Source organism: Ostrinia furnacalis, unplaced genomic scaffold (genome assembly GCF_004193835.3).
Source record: "Ostrinia furnacalis isolate ACB-3 unplaced genomic scaffold, ASM419383v2 OfSCF0666, whole genome shotgun sequence".
Lineage (NCBI taxonomy): Eukaryota > Metazoa > Arthropoda > Insecta > Lepidoptera > Crambidae > Ostrinia > Ostrinia furnacalis.
The window spans coordinates 243,685-255,224 of NW_021130905.1; the positions used below are offsets into that span (position 1 = coordinate 243,685).

An 11,540-nucleotide genomic window follows, 5' to 3' on the forward strand; every position below is an offset into this window, starting at 1 on the left:
TTAAATGAACCGAATGCTATCGCTCATGCTTTCTCAATATTGAATCTATAATTAGCTGTGCGATGGTGCCGCGCGGGGGCGACAACTAGGTCGCGATATTATTCGCGCTACCTGAGGCGTTTATGCTCAGAATGCCGACGTGCGCCGGAGATGCCTAGCTTCAATGCCAATTGGACGAAGGACTTGATAAACAGACATTGAACTGTTTTTGATGCTACCAAGTCAAGATTACACGAAAAACGATAAAACTTTTGATTCCGCTCATTTCAAAGCGATCCCGGACTGCGAAGGCATCTTCGAAGATGCACTCTTTGTAGCTTTCGAAGAATTCAAAATAAACAGGTCAAATACCCAGAATAGCATGAATCGTAAACGTGATTCACTGCAATCGCATTATTATTAAAATGCAGATGATAAACATCGAATTTACTGACTGATGTTGAACTCCGTGTAAAACGAAATTTGTCGGCGATAATATGATTATGTTCAAAGTAGCAGTAGGAAAATCAGCAGGTGTAGAGCAAGCAATTGGCGGGGTCTGTTGAGTTCGCGCGGCCCTTCCACCGTGACGAAGGAAGGACGTAGACGTAGGCAGTGAACGACCGAAATATGGCGTGAAAGATCATTTCCCCGCAGTTGGGCGATGTCGTCAGCTGATAGCCGGGGTCAACGGCCGCGACTTTGTCTCGATGCCCGCGGCCCGCGGCTCGCTCTCTTATCGTCCTATACGTTGCTAGGTCGAAGGGTTATCGCTATATTTTTCTAGATTAGATGTACGATTCATCTCATACATCGGTAAACAATCTTTAATCCGCTTCTAAAAGTACCTACACTGCCATTCCAAAAAAATACATTCTAAATTATGAAACAAACCTTCAGTTCCAGGAAAAAATAAAATGAGAGAGATTTAAACCCAAGTGATTATCATGGCAATTTAATAAAACATAACAGTATTTTACCAGTAAACAACAAAATTGAGTTGACGTTATTACTAATTATTATGAATAAATAAAGAGTCCTGTAATGAGTGTAATAAAGACGAATGTTTTCCGGCAAAACATTAAGTGGAGGTATAATCATCCTCTCAAGTAAGAGTGCTTTGCTCAGGTAATGCCAATTAAGTTAATGAATGTTTTATTTACACACGAAAGATATCGATTGATACGATTTTCTAGAAAAAAATACGACGATCATTGATCACTTAAATGATAATTTGCGAAATTGCTGCTTACTTTAGTGTGTGAGTGAGTGTTACTAAATTCGAAAGAATTTGTGTAAAATATGTTTTATACGTTCGTCGACAAACACTAACTCGAAGTGGAACCTCTTGCATGTGAAAAATAAATGACTGAACGTTTTTCCTAACCTCCTGCTCACGGACAGTAATTGACCAAGATTGGATGAGCGTCCGCGATTTATAATGCAAGGCGGGGATTGTCCGCCGCTTGATTTATGTCGGCTAATTCGCAACTCGTGGGCATCAGCGGCGTATCTCGTGAATAGCTGTATTGTACAAACCGGCCATTATGCCGAAATATTAAACTCTTACCTTATTTATTGATTATGTTTACGAAAAGTCACCTTGTAATCGACGAATAAGAATAGGCACCTTCTAAATGCTCGTGTAAATTATATTTCCACAAAAATTTTAAAATACATTCATAAAAGCTAAAGATTTAAATCTTTTTTTTTAATTTTTGGCGCAAAATAGCACTTATAACTACATCATAAGGTGGCCGAAGTTTTATACGTTCACCTTAGTCGATATGTCAGACCAAACTTTCGTAGTTTCGGAAATTCAGATCAATGTCAGTAAGCGAAATTCCAATCCATTCTTACTTCATAAGTTTTTTTTACAAAGAAGTTTAAATCTAAAAATAAATTGCACGCATAACTTATATTGAGAGCACGATAGTGAACAATAAGTATGACGTATTGTGAATGATAAGATATAAAATATAACGTTTTATTAACAATAATTTACGAAGATACTACATAGGAAAACGATGCTGTAATCATCGGGCGCTACATAAAGATAAAAATGACTTGACTGATTCACAATAATACTATAAAATAAATAAATAAATTATGAAAGAGTTGCGGAATTTTCTTTGTAAGCAGCAAGTACTCACTAATTCGAGCTTGATAATAGACAAAGAGCGTTTCCCTTCGAAAAGTAAAGTTGTTGTATGTTACGTTCATTGATATCGTAAATGATATTATATTACAGAAAATTGTGTTATGATACTTTGATGATACTGTAGGCTCACTTTGTACCGAGGAAAATGACATTATAAGGTACTGTAGTGTAGACAGCAGACCCTTCGAGGTAAAGCAATTAGTCTCGGGACTAAACGATGTTTGCGCTTTCCATTAGTGCGGGACTGATTGACTCTATAATGCACCATATTTTTTGCAACTTGTACATTATATCACCAAAATTGCTTTATCAAATCAATTTACTCTGAAAATCTAAATTGCCAACCCAAAATGATATATCATGGACAAATTAAAACAACTCTTATATTATGTTTTGATGAATATCAATGAGACTAAGATTGTTGAGTAATTTAGTATATGATATTAAAATAAAAGCTCTCATTAGGTTGGATGTAATGACTAGTGTACAAAATGCACTGAAATTGGAAAAACGAATGGAAAATAGATGAGGCGGAGTAGATGGTCGATATCTATTCCATCTATTCGTAGCGAATCATGAATAATTTGTATAAGAAATGTGACTTTACAATGCACGTTGTGATTTATTATTGACGCACATGCGCCGGTCAGCTAATGTATCAAAGAGTATTGTAATTTATTTGAAGTGTATAAAAACACGCCTTGAATTTATTGACTCTACATTATAATAATAACTGTACTATTTCTTTTTTGACCTCAACCTTTTATTTATTGTTAGCAGTCTGACACAGTATACTGTAAACGAGCAATTTTAAAGAGAAATCGTTAGTTCGGCATGACATAACGTTACTTATATGAGATAATACACGCGGAAGAGCAGTTACAATAGCGTGTAAGTGCGTTGATTGCGCTACATCGCAGCATGCAACTCCGGATGTGCGGGCGCAGTTTGGAACAGCGGCTCTTTCGCGATCAGGGTCAACGGTATTTCGCTATATCAGCTGATTTTTCTTATAAGAGTATCTTCTTATAAGAGTATTATTGAAATCTGAAAAGAGTATTCTTATAAGAGTATTATTGAAATCTGAAAAGATCCTTGCATTTACCACGCCTTGTTTTGTATAAGTTAGCAAACTTAGCAATATAAAGCCAAATACTGACACAAATACATTGCTTAAATAAGGCATAAATAAATTATCTCCCGTTATTGGGTGGTAGAGTTATTTCCAGAGGTCTGATTTCTTAGAACTCCAAATTACTGCTCTACATTTATATTTTACGAGTACTATTAACAATATCAACTCGTTAATGTTATTAGGTCATGAATGTAGCGTCTGAGATTGATTGTAATAACAGTAGCAATTAATTAGGAAGTTTCTATTTCCGAGTATATGCATGTAAAGGCTGCACCGTGAGAAACTGTTGTGGTTATATGGAAGACTTCTATTCAGATTCTTGTGGGAAATTATATAATCGAAGTTGCGCAAATTATGCAATCAGACTTGATCTCGCGCCGCAGGTGGGCGAGGAGAATGTCATACATTCACTGCGTACAACTTGAAGTTAACTTAAAATATAGAAAGTGTGCTCAAGTTCTTCGTAAAATTAGTTTTTAAATTATGAATAAGTATATTTTCATAGACTTCGTAGCAGATGTTGCTCATAGCAACCGAGATATTGTGCACTAATTTCGGAATAATTATAATCTTACTGAGCAGGTGTACCTACTAGATTATAAAAATAAGAACTAAATGTCTTTCCGTCCCGTCCCGTCTCTACATTAAATTAAATGTGGATAGTTGCCACACACACATGCAGAAATTTCCATAAATAAATTAATTGATTGGGGCGGTTTACCTTATTCGATTTAATCGGGATGATGAATCGTTATTTCATAATTATTTCAGTGTGCCTACCATGAGTTTACGTTAGGTGTGCTCGCTAGCGACTGCGTAAAAAAATGACATTTAAATGTATGACATAATTGTGCAGCGCCCCTAGTGGCTACTTTCAAGAAATAAGACCTTCATAGAATTTTTTGACGTATTCGCTAGCGAACTCACCTAACGTAAACTCATGGTAGGCACACAGTAAGGCCATCGAGAAGATGGTCCCGCTAACGTTTGTCCCCAGATTCACTACCGGTCAATTAAATATAATTTTCTCAGTGTCCGCCAGTTACAACGGGTTGTGCAAAGATTAGCGTCGTCCGCGCCGCCATCGGTACCGGCACTTTCACCGGCCGCGGCGGCCATGTTGTCGTGCGGTGCGCAAACGCCGCTCATTGAAGAATTAGCACGCCTATTGTTATGCCGCTTTCTGACGTCACCGACAAGAGCTGCCCTATAACGGCATTGTTTTTACCAAATGTGTTTGTAAAACTCATCATTGTAGTTGAAAATGAAGACCCAAATACATACATTCTATAACATTATTGGCGTTAGGACGGTAAAGTAAGAAAATATTTTCAAAATTATGAATTATGAATATCTGAAAAGTCAGAAAACAACGGAAAAGAAACTCTATCCAATAAAACAGTCAGTAAAATTAGCACGCAAGAGTAAAGAGATTGCTCTCGAACAGTGATCCTAATTGCTGAACCAGGAAAATTCCCTCAGGGCCTCTTTAATCGCTATTAAGGCCACGAAAATGGCAAGAATCGTTCGTTATTGGTGCAAGATAACTTGACCTATTTTTCTACGAAAATGCAAGTGTGTAAAGTTAATTACAAATTAACTGAACGTGCAACAAGTTTTACAATTAAGTTGCGTTCCACGTTCCAACTAGACGTACGGCTGAGAGCGACTGCAGACAGCAAGGCCGATGGCGACATAGATTTCTTTGCGTTCGTGCTATTCTCATGCAGTTAGCATCTATTGTCTGGTCCAAGGACGCGAGATTTTTACAGTTTTGTAATTGTTTTACTAATTGAAATACTTTATGCTTATAACTCAGTCCAGCACCTTTAATCCTTGACAGCGGAATATTTCAGTTTATGAAGTCTTTGAATGTCACGTTCACGCACGATCATTTTTGGCAATTAGGAAAATCTCCAGTTTCCAATTTTATTGATGTTAGTTTCGCTCAATCGTTGCGAAATAGAAACATGAAGTGTGTGCTGTTTTGTGTCATATTACTGTACACTGATCAATTTTCCCTTGTATCTCCGATGAAGTAGATTGATAACTTAAAGGTAATGTTCCGCTCTCCTGCGTCGACGCCCACAGCGCTGTTTATGAGGCCATTTAACCGATCTTAAATTTGCGGTTCGACGACCCATGTGGCCCCATGATTTACATCGATGATCGATTACTTACAAACCAACGTTTTTATAGTTTGTTGTACAAGTTTCACGACGACAAAAAAGGAGTTACGTTAAAATGAGGTCTCCTAACCTTCTGCATGAAGCTTAGAATATAACAATCATCATGATAATTTTAATTTCCAATGCCGTTGTTCTTTTTGTTACTACGCATACTCGTAGACCTGTCTCTACTACCTATGTAGAGTATTGTAGATGACCTTGTAGACAAAGAAATCAGATTTAATGATGAAAACATCGTAGAAACGATACATTTGCCTTAAAATAGACTTATCGCTTTATAAGTAAAGTAAGTAACAAAGTATCTGTCTGTTGCAGGAAATGCGATCGGCCGCATAAAACAACGTCTCCCGAGTGCCGACCACAATAACGTAAGTATTTATTTGTGTGGGACGCCCACTTTCCTGGCTCTATGCCAACAAGTTTGAAAGTTTTAAGGAACTGTAATACTGTCCAAATAATTACCCGAAGGTTCATCACGCGTCTGTAGTACTAAATATAAACTTCTCAACACGTTATAAGTTTATTTTAGAGTTTGCTTTTGCAACTATTCTGACGAAATATTTTAAGATCGATGTTATCTCATCTATCGCCGATGATTCAGAACCAGTTTGAATAAAACATATCGTTGTAATGTAGTCTACAGCTAACCTCCTTAGAGCGAGATGTTCATTGTTCTATGATAATTGTTTGTGTGCAAATAAGTTTAGTAGAGAACACACGGGCGAAGTTCATGTTCGACGAACGGTACTTTTTGTTTTTTTCTGGCATAAATAATATTATTTGGGTTTTTATGACGTTTCTAGCTTACACGTGTTCATTGTCCTAATATTCATCCTTGACAAAAGCCGCTTAGTTAGTCTCTCAAAGTCTAATCTGTTAGCAGCTAAAAAATATTGCATTCCATATGGCTTTCCCATAATTTTCTTTAGAATTTTCATATAATTACTGACAAATATTGGCTACTACCTTCAAGATTGCTTTGTTTACCAGAATTATCAGGTAGGTAGGTACTACTGTTTGATAAAATGGGTGAAGTTTCAGAAACTAATGTAAATCACCTCATTTTCAGGCGTTCTATTAATAACAAAGTTAGAAATAAATTGCTCTATGTTTTCAACAATATCGCTAGCAAAGACGTCAACGTTCGGCCTTCAAACTTCAAAGAACCCTGATCAAGCTTCAGAGAAGTGATTACTGGTTAGGTAGAGCTGCGATCCATTACTTATTGTGCCAGGACCACTGCCAACAAGAGTGTAGGGTTTTAACCCCGAACACAAAAGGGTCGTTTTCAAAGGGATATGTATTTACAAGCTTCTTGGGGCTAAGTCAACGCTCCTTTCTGCCATGAATAGGCTACCGTTAATTCCATGAAAGTTCTTAAATATTAAGTAACACGAAATTAAACGGTTGTGTAATGAAAATCCGTGGGAAAGTAATTGAATTTGTATTTAAGAAATGATTTGATCAATAAATTTATAATTCTCGATAAATTACTATCGATAAGCTGTATCGTCGTGTCGTAATTGGAACATTAATATTCAGCCTGCGCGCGCGCCTCTACCGGCCGGCAGATAGATGATAGTGGACGTAGCTGAGGAAACAACGGCAGATGTGTTGGCAGTGATTATAAAACGAGATTTTGTTAGTCCGACGATAGTTTTTTACCCCATCCCTTCGTTTTTTAAAATGACGTTTTATTGTCCTTTGTTGTTAGTGGCCATTTTATGGTCCCATAGCCCTTCTCAACTATTATTTTAGTATCTGAGACATTAAAGTCTGTTTATCACTACATTTTACAGACTGTACACAAAGTGCGTTGCGACTCGTCAAACTAAAACCTTATGCTAGAATTTTATTAAATAGTTAAAGAAACCGCGTCAATGCACATAAACGTAACAAGCATTAATGTAGTTTTTATCGCAGCTCTAACTAATCAATGTAACTAATTAATAAATTAAATAAAAATAAATCGTAACTTGTTTTGATAAAGCAAAAATAATTGTATTGGAATTGACGTTAGCGAGTTTTTCTCGAGCCCGACGAAGTACGAACGCCTACAGTTAAACCACCTACGGCCTGTCATTGACAAGCGTCGTCGCGTTAGTGTATTGTTAGCTGAGCGAAACAAATAAACCTCTTCAAAACTAAATAATTATTTCTTTGTAGTTACTGGTGTCGACATCAGACAAAACTCTACTGTCCGTACCATACCAATAGACCTTGGCATTCTTGTGAAAATCTCCTAAAAAGATTGAAGTTAAGTATCAAGTGATCTCAACGTAATTTCACCTTACAATCTTTGATAAAAGTCATTCGTATCACCGAATAGAAAATTATAAGTCTATTACCAATTGTATGGGCGCGGACTTTAATCATTACCCAGTTTATATTTGGTTTGATTTATCGAATTGTACAAATGTTTCCTTATTATTACTAACTTAGTTATTTTAATGTATTGAATGTTAATAAAAGAACAGTAAACGACCTTTTTGCGACCGTTATTAACGTTCAGGGTCCGTTTTATTTCGGCTCCATGAAAATGTAGAGCAGTAGGCAACAATTAATAATTCCAGATCTTAATCCTTCAAGTCATTTGAAGTAGCTCGGCGTGGCGCGTCTATAAAAAACATCCCCCCGACTACTTATCTTTCAATAATGAACTTGACCCAGCGACTGGCCAAAAACGTGACGCCTGTCTGTGTCAGCCAGCGCGACCTTCGGGAACTTTGTTTTATTTGTTCTGTATTTCCAATAGGCAATTTTTGTTTCGACCTCATTCGGTTTCTCTTTTGTTTTAAAACCGATAAAAAGTTAATTTTCGGTTTTTAAATCAAAAGAGTCTTACTTTCAAAATGCCGTGCAAAAGGCAGGTACTGGTGCAAGTGTAGGTAGTCCCAAAGTTTTTCCCGCGGGAAATCGCGTATGCGTTTTTTTACCCTGCCCTGGCAGAAGCAAGAGGTGCCTTGACAAAAGTCAGCTTTTAATACCTGGAATTTCTGAAAAAAACCATTTAACTTTCATTTGCAAAACTTTTGATTCACAAATAACCTTACGTTAATAAAGTTTTATCCTCAGTCAAAGGCAGAGCAGGAAAAACTGCAAGATTGGTTGCATACATTTTTCACGGCGGGAAATGTGTTATGCACAATGCTCTGTGCTTTGGTTATGCATATCCTTTGCCTTAGGAGAAAGCAAGACGTGACAAAATGTTACAGGTGTAGGCTTTCTCTAAAACTTTTGGTGCTCCGTGCAAAAGCGTCTGATTCAGTGCAGCAATACAATGAAGTTACGGTTCGCGCGGGTGTCGCGCCAGGGCGAGGGGCGGGGGTGAGGTCAATGACGCGCCCGTCTGGGCCCCGCCCCGCCCGTCCCGGCTCGCCTGAACCAGTTCCCGGGCCGCCTGTAGCCTGTAGCTCACCATCTCTTCAGGGCTGCCAATCCAGGGGGTTTCCCTTCGATAAACAGGCAAATCAGACGATCCTTATAATACCGGTTATGTTTTGCATTTGGACAATACATTTAGCATGCCTAAATAAACAACATGTCCGATTGCCTTCGGGTCTTACCCAAACTTAATGAATCACCAGTCAAGTGAATGATGTTCTTTATGCATTATTTTAATAATATTGCAATTAATCTGCATTGAAGTGTAGAGTTGACACCCCTATTCTATCTCGTTTACTCTGGGATACTACAGGGGATACTGTAGTTACCTGTCGAACATTCTTGTTAGGCTGCATTCTGCCGACGAAACAAGGGGAAACGGACTTATGCTCGAGCGACTCGAGAGGAAAATTATTACCAAAGTGTGTAAAAATAGATGTTTGATACGTATGAAGTAGATAAGTAACAGAAAAATCAATGAATCCCATACGAGTATTCTTTTTGCGAGTCCCACGCAGTAACGTCTCTACAATGTTTTGTGTAATTCATGTAGGCACTTACCTATTTATATTTTTTATAATTCAGCACATTTGTGTCGTCTAGATAATGACTAATACAATATCTACGTGTATTTGCTTAGGTTCAACGTGGTTCAACGCACTTTATGATTTCATAACACTGTTATTTATACCTACTTCGCTAATTAATTTCGACGTATTTTTCACTTTTTTCCAAGAAACACGTTTGTGACGCTCGTGGCCACGTTTAGGGGACTCGCAAAATAGGCGTAATATTTCTTAAAATAACTATTTCAGAATTTTTTTTTTATTTCTCGTTGAGAAGTAGAGCTCTCCTTAGTGAAAAAACAACGAAAAAGATATTAAAAGATGCTCATGAAAAGTAGAATGGGGATATGTTTGACGAGATTAGTAAAGAAAGACTAAAGACACACACTACACTGAATTAACTTCATACTAACTAATCATCATATTGTGCCCGTAACATGCACAATTGGACTATCAATCAAGCCATGTCTGACGTTTGCATAAGCGTCCTACGCTTTGTTTATCATTATTTTTGGATGATTTTAATCCAAAACTCATTCGCAAACGAGTATGAACCCCTATAAATGTAGATTCGTGTGCGAATTACAATTCGAATGCTTTGAAAATCCGTCTCTACTTCTCGCGTGGCGCAACCATCGCTTTCGCAAGCGTGTTGTAACCACTGCTCAAAATAGTCGAAAGTTTTTTGGCCACGCATGGCATGGCTCGTTTACCGTCACTTCTCGTTCTTTTGCCACAAAAAAATTTTTAGCTAATGGCTGAAAATCACTTGGACTTGGAGAACACTTATTCTGGTCTTTCGTTGGTGCTATCACCTATCATATCAGCTATCATCTATCTATGTAGAGCACAGACACAGCATTAGAACCGTCGAATTTATAATGACCAGTGTACAAATCTCTTGATTTATCTTATTACATTAGACACTGAAAAAGCAATAGATACCCCTATGGTTATGTAGAAATAGGCCTACCTACACAACACTGTTGACCAAACTGGGATTCGAACTGAATAAATCATATTAAAATGTACTAGGTAGTCACACTGCGATCGCATTCAACGGACCGGAAAGGGTGGACATGATTCAGGGGCTTTCGCCCTACGGGCCACGAACAGACTTTGAATAAATAATTTTATGTATAACAACTTTAGTAACTAGGTCAGCTACTGCCTCTATGGACTTCACCTAAAAGTTATATGAGGTGGGTCTTGAGAATTAAAAGACTGTAGGGTAAACCGTATAGCTATTGCCCACTTAAAGATTTCAAACTCATTGAGATGAAAAATTAAAGAAAGTATTTTAATTATCGACCATTTATGACTTTTTTCTTATAATTCAATAAACTGTTAAACAGAATATTAACAGTTTTTAGTTAAAACTTACGTAACTTAGAAAATATTGAAATTAATTTAAAATCCTCCAAAAAGTACAGTCATTGCCCATTACTTACACTAATTGCCCACATCAAAGCACAGTAATTGCCCAGTATCTTAAAACAAAATAATCAATTTTAAAATGACAAAATAGGCTTTAAATAAATAAAACAAAACATTAAACTTAAATTCTAGCAGTACAGTCTTCAAAATTTCAAAATAAATTGCGTTTGGCCTTATTAACATATTATCAAATATTTCTTGTACTGATGTTGAGGAGTCAGAATCGGTAGAGACAGAATCATCATCTACTTCAAAACATAGATGACGCAAAAATTTGAATTTTATATGTATTTATTTTTTTATCTTCTTTGATATCAGTTCAAGTGGTTACTCAGAATGTTCAATTAGCTGTTGGTTATTCTTCCCTAAAGTTGTATCTATTTCCTTACAATTAACATTTTCACTATAGTAGATTTAACGTAGGATTTTCATTTTTTTGTATTTTCGTTTGAATTTTTATCAATTTTTTCAAGCCAAACCATATTTTTATACATCTTGTACAGCTTCGATCGCTTTTTGCAAATTTTCTATGCTATATTGAACTTTTGGAGTACTGAAAATGAAACATTAAAAGCCATTTCAATATTTATGCCTGTAAATTGCAAAACAAGTCTAGCAATGAGCAACTTAAACACTGCTACTGCATGGTGGCAATACTCTAATAATAATTGCCCTGGGCAATAACTATA

General features: G+C 36.8%; 1 protein-coding gene across 2 annotated transcripts in view; it reads left to right on the top strand.

Moving 5' to 3' along the window:
• LOC114366706 (uncharacterized) overlaps positions 1-11,540 on the top strand; it is a 50,336-nt gene that overhangs the window by 1,375 nt on the left and 37,421 nt on the right. For both annotated transcript variants that reach the window (XM_028323650.1, XM_028323652.1), the window contains exon 2: positions 5,780-5,832. The gene's annotated coding sequence lies outside the window, so the exon portion shown is untranslated. The remainder of the gene's footprint in view (positions 1-5,779; positions 5,833-11,540) is intronic.